The following is a 6,039-nucleotide window of genomic DNA, read 5'->3' on the forward strand; positions in this document are numbered from 1 at the left end:
TAAATTACGAACGCCAAAAAAAATAAAATTAAACAACAACTACTATTATTCTAAGATAATTAACTGCAATTTAAAATAAAAGGTAATTATTGAATTACGCTAATTCAATTGTTCCAATCGAATTACTACGAACGTATAGATTTAAAAAGTGGTTGTACAGCAAAGCAAACCTTAAAATTACAAATTACAAAAATTAAAATGAAATTAGAACTACTATTATTCCAAGATAATGAACTTCAATTTAGAAACAAAAGTAATTGATTTGCACTAATTCGATTGCTTCAACAGATAAACTACATATGTATGGAAGAAAGAAAAAGAAAACATTGACTTTATTTTTTACCCAGAACGTAAAAAGAGACTGACCTCTGCTTATTTTTTTTTTTACAACACATTTTTTTTTTTTTTACAGAAATGAGCGTGCAATGTAGCCCCGACTCACAAACTGGTTCACGCTAAGGAAAATAAAAAGTTTGAAGTAAAAACCAATTTTAAAAAGGTATCGACGAGGATGGGATTCGAACCCACGCGGGCAGAGCCCAATGGATTAGCAGTCCATCGCCTTAACCACTCGGCCACCTCGTCCAGATGATAAGTGGTTTTATTAGTTATCATTTGTGCACAGTAGCATGACTTATTTTTACTTTTCTGTTATTATGTTGTCTTATACTCAGCAAAAGACTTATTCACAAAACACGGCCACATACGATCGATATGTGGCATCATAAACGTTTCGTTATTTGGTGGAATAGTTATGTGCCCAAACAGGAACAAGCACGACCGGTGACCCAAAACAAACATCCGGTTGGACCATCGACGAAATAATTACGAGCATTATTTTCCCGTCCGTGGCGTTACTTCCTGAAGACTTAAAACTTTCATTATATGTTTTTTAAAGTTCGACGTTGAAATAATTGCCGCGTCATACTGACGTCTCCCGTTAGAATAGAAATATTTGAACGGGAGATGCTCCCCGTCAAAATGTGGAAGGCAATTCACGACGGCGGATATAGAATGATGGCCCCGCGGTTGACGCCACAGTCAACAAGATTCTCGGGTTTTCCGACAACAATAGTCAATCAATCAAGTACAAGTTGTTTTGACCCGATCAGACGAATAGGAGTTCTGAATCAGCTTAACTAGCCAATGCTCCGTGCCGCTAGCATTCTGTGTATTACAACCGGGTAACGAGGCCAAATATTTATTGGTCAGTAAACCTCCAGAGCCCGTTTGCTCGAAGCGCTAACCGAGGCTATAAAGTTAGCCGCAGTACCTAGGAGAACGATTTTGAAATCATGTGACTGGCTCGGTAGGGATGTGGGAAAACATGGCGGTGCACCGGTGAGTGAGCGCCGCTCGCTTTGGAACTAATATGTCGTTGAGCTGCAATATCGGGCGCGTTAGTCAGCAACGAATGGCGCAGGACGCTTTCGTTTTGCCTTACCTAACTTAAATCACAAAGCATGAGCAATGACCTCGCCGCATTTTTTAGATAATCTTTCGATTCTGGCCAAAGTGCAGAAATAATTATGATATTGCTTTTCATCTGTACATTACATCATCACATAATCACCATCACTAGACACGGCACCGCGGGCCTCCTTGGTACGGGCTCTTGCCTTTCTGCGGTGCCGCGGCTCTCCTGAGCAAATAAAACATTACATTACATTCTTAAGCCTAAATGAATGCGATACTTGTTGGCATGGCAACGTCTATCGGACTCAATCCGCCGGGTATTGATAGCACACAAAAACAGACAGCGTCACAATAGACCTTTTTCTAAACTTCCCAAACACCGAGGTGGTTGGGAAATTTAGAAAAAGGTTGCGCGTGCTGGCGTCGGCCGTAGTAATTGTTCTAAAGCAAAAAGTCCAAAATAAATTCTGCCTTGCACGCGCGTTCGTCAAAGCCTTATTAGGATTATTCACTTCTAATCTTTTATAAGCGGAAGGCCAGCGCGCGCGGACCGTAGAGTTACACATCCAGCGTTCTCCTCGATGCTTGGGTAATTTAGAAAAAGGTTTACTGGGACACTGTCTGCTTTTGTGTGCTATCAATACCCGGCCGATTGAGTCAAGGCAATCCGCTATTCAAAGACGTTGCCATGCCGACGATTATCGCGTTTATTTAGGCTTAGGAATAGCCAGAATCGAAAGACTATCTAAAAAATGCGGCGAGGTCATTGCTCATGCTTTGCGATTTAAGTGAGGTAAGGCAAAGCGAAAGCCTTCTGCGCCATTTATTGCTGACTAACGCGCCCGATATTGCAGCTACAACGACATATCAGTTCCAAAGCGAGCGGCGCTCACTCACCGGTGCACCGCCATGTTTCCCCGCATCCCTACCGAGCCCCCCCCCCCCCCCCCCCCCCCCCCAGTCACGTGATTTTAAAATCCCTCTCCTAGGTACTGCGGCTAATTTTAGCCTGTTAAAACGGAGGTTCGGGCGAGTTGGTTGTTCATGACTGACAAGGAAACAGCGCACCCTCAAAACAAGCACTCTTAGCTTTCATGCACACGAAAGAAAGAGCCACTTACACAGCGCTGACTGACCACTCTACGTTATATTTACAATTTTCGTTTTTGTCTTTCTTTGGGACTAGGGTTTCTATGGCAAAAAATTGCCCTTTTCTTCTTCCTTCTTTTTCCTCTGTTTTTGTAATAGGAAGCTAAACCATAAAATTATTGTATGGTTAAGTACTCTAGTTCTTTGTTGGATAACATTATGGAAGGAGTGCTGACACATCTCTCCTTTTGCCTGGCAATGTTTTCTGCTTCCATGATTTCTATTGTCAGCTTGTCGTAGTTCCTGCCTAACACTGTGCATTTCTCCAGCTGCGCTGTGCAGCCACAGTATCGGCAGTGAATTCCCAGGTGTCCGGAGTTTTTGTTGGTGATAGTGCAGTTGTGCTCACGAAGGCGATCGTTGACGCACCGTCCGGTCTGTCCTATGTATTGTCATCCACAGAATAGAGGGAAGGAGTAGACCACCTTTTCGGTACACTGAACGAAGTTGTTTTTATGTTTCTTCGTGCACTTGACTGTGGTTCTTGTGGGTGTATTTAGTCTCTTGCACAGGCTATGAAGTTTGTTAGGGGCTGAGAAGACGATGTCCAGGTTAGCTCTATTAGCTATTTTCTTTAGACCGTGGGAAAAGTTGTGAATATATGGCACGATGATCGGTTTTTTGGCCCTGTCTTTTTCTTTTTGTTTAATGTGGTCCCCTTGCTTGATGTCTTTGATGAGTCTTTCGGCCACTGATGTTAGTAAGGAGGTTGGATATCCTGCGCATTTTAACCGGGAGACTTCCCCGTTGAAGCTTGTTTGCATGGAATGGCAGCGTGATTTTGTAAGTGCGTTGTTGAGACTTAACCGCACAATGCTCCGCTTAACAAGTTTCGAGTGCGCCGCGTTGAAAGGTAGGACCAGCATACATTTTTGCCATAGAAACCCTAGTCCGAAAGAAAGACGAAAACGAAAATTGTAAATATTAGGGTGCCTGCATGTCTGTCTGTCTTAGGGTGAAGACATCCATTGTTGCCCTGAATGTGCCAGCGCGTGAAGCTCTCGCGCACTCGGTGCGTGACTTGGACGGTAAAATGGCGTCTATGCATTAGCCAAAGCTACGCGCTCGAGCTGAGTGACACCGGATTGCGTGCACTTCGAATTGCACAAGAAAACGATTGGGCGGAAAAATGGTTGAGATGTCACCACTCAAGCAAAAGCGCGCGTGTGTATGAAGGCACTCTAGTAAATATAACGTAGAGTTGTCAGTCAGCGCTGTGTAAGTGGCTGTTTCTTTTGTGTGCATGAAAGCTTAGAGTGCTTGTTTTGAGGGTGCGCTGTTTCCTTGTCAGTCATTAACTTTAGCCGCGGTTAGCGCTTCGAGCAAACGGGCCCAGGATGCAATGTTCGCGTTTATAAGGTTTTTGTCTAGCTTGTGTATCAAAACACGCTCAAAAACCCGTGCCTAAAAAGATTGCAAAAAAAAAAAAAAAAAAGACATCTGAAAAGAAAACAAAAAAACGCGTTCCTTTACGCGGGACGCATTTACACTGAATTCGCCTAGATTCACCGAATCGCCGACGAAGATACCTCTAATGCCCGTGTCCCACTAGAGCGACAGACAGAGACAAAAGACAGCGACAAGCCTCAAACCCATGCAGCATGCTCGTGATGGTACCTTTGGCAGGCGTTTAGTCGTTCGCTGCTCGCGAAGTAAGCACGAGCGATTGCAAGCCTGCCAAAGACACCCTCGCGTGCATGATGCTCGTGTTTCAGCATAGCCTCCGTTACTTTACAAAGCGTCTCAAATCGCGAAAGACTCTGGTTTGAGGCTTGTCTTTGTCTTTTGTTTCTGTATGTCGCTCTAGTGGGACACGGGTATAAGCGGTTTTAAAGTGCAGAAATAATTATGATATTGCTTTTGGCAAAACATTTTACAGCTAGCAGACGCGTTGTCTGCTAGCTGCCGGCTTCACTCGCCGGCAGTACAGACACGGTCTCGAACGCTCTCCGCTGTAGAGCGTTTATAGGAAATTCGGAAATTCCACAACCGTAGTAATCTATAGTCCTTCTATCTCTTTCTACTTGAGCAGCGCGAAAGCTGGAGAGGAGGTTGCCTCCTCTCCATCGTTTGCTCTGCTGAAGTGGAAAAGGTGGGAAGAGTAACGTTGATTTACCTCGGCTCTTGGGGCTTGGAGTGCTGGGATTAGGTTTTCCACATCAGCGATCGTGCTGTGGTTACATTATTACTTTTGCCGTCAAAAGTAATGATGCGGCAAAATATCATCCATCACGCTCACACTATGCTGATCAGTATACGTGAACAGCAAAAGTAATAATGTAACCACAGCACGATCGCTGATGTGGAAAACCTAATCCCAGCACTCCAAGCCTTAAGAGCCGAGCTAAATCAACGTTACTCTTCCCACCTTTTCCACTTCAGCAGAGCAAACGATGGAGAGGAGGCAACCTCCTCTCCAGCTTTCGCGCTGCTCAAGTAGAAAGAGATAGAAGGACTATAGATTACTACGGTTGTGGAATTTCCGAATTTCCTATAAACGCTCTACAGCGGAGAGCGTTCGAGACCGTGTCTGTACTGCCGGCGAGTGAAGCCGGCAGCTAGCAGACAACGCGTCTGCTAGCTGTAAAATGTTTTGACAAAAGCAATATCATAATTATTTCTGCACTTTAAAACCGCTTAGAGGTTTCTTCGTCGGCGATTCGGTGAGTCTAGGCGAATTCAGTGTAAATGCGTCCAGCGTAAAGGAACGCGTTTTTTGTTTTCTTCTTTTTTTTTCAGATTTTTTTTGCAATCTTTTTAGGCACGGGTTTTGAACGTGTTTTGATACATAAGCCAGATAAAACGCTATAAACGCGAACATTGCATCCTGGAGGTTTACTGACCAATAAATATTTGGCCTCGTTACCCGGTTGTAATACACAGAATGCTAGCGGCACGGAGCATTGGCTAGTTAAGCTGATTCAGAGCTCCTATTCGTCTGTTCGGGTCAAAACAACTTGTACTTGATTGAATGACTATTACTGTCGGAAAACCCGTGAATCTTGTTCACCGTGGCGTCGACCCCGGGGCCATCATTCTATATCCGCCGTCGTGAATTGCCTTCCACATTTTGACGGAGAGCATCTCCCGTTCAAATATCTCTATTCTAACGGGAGACGTCAATATGATGCGGCAATTATTTCAACGTCGAACTTTAAAAAAAAAAAAAACATATAATAAAAATTATTAAATCTTCAGGAAGTAACACCACGGACGGGAAAATAATGCTCGTAATTATTTCGTCGATGGTCCAACCGGATGTTTGTTTTGGGTCACCGGTCGTGCTTGTTCCTGTTTGGGCACATAACTATTCCACCAAATAACAAGACGTTTACGATGCCACATATCGATCGTGTGTGGCCGTGTTTTGTGAATAGGTCTTCTGCTGAATATACGAGAACATAAAAAAACAAAAGTAAAAATAAGTCGTAATACTGTGCTCAAATGATAACTAATAAAACCGTTTAACATCTG

General features: G+C 43.7%; 1 non-coding gene across 1 annotated transcript; it reads right to left on the reverse strand.

Moving 5' to 3' along the window:
- Positions 1-503: 503 nt before the first annotated feature.
- On the reverse strand, positions 504-585 carry Trnas-gcu. The gene has a single exon. It is a non-coding gene; the product is annotated as a tRNA-Ser (tRNA).
- Between the last annotated feature and the right edge of the window lie 5,454 nt (positions 586-6,039).

This window comes from Ixodes scapularis, unplaced genomic scaffold (assembly GCF_016920785.2).
Source record: "Ixodes scapularis isolate PalLabHiFi unplaced genomic scaffold, ASM1692078v2 PGA_scaffold9__187_contigs__length_104089568, whole genome shotgun sequence".
Taxonomy (NCBI): Eukaryota; Metazoa; Arthropoda; class Arachnida; order Ixodida; family Ixodidae; genus Ixodes; species Ixodes scapularis.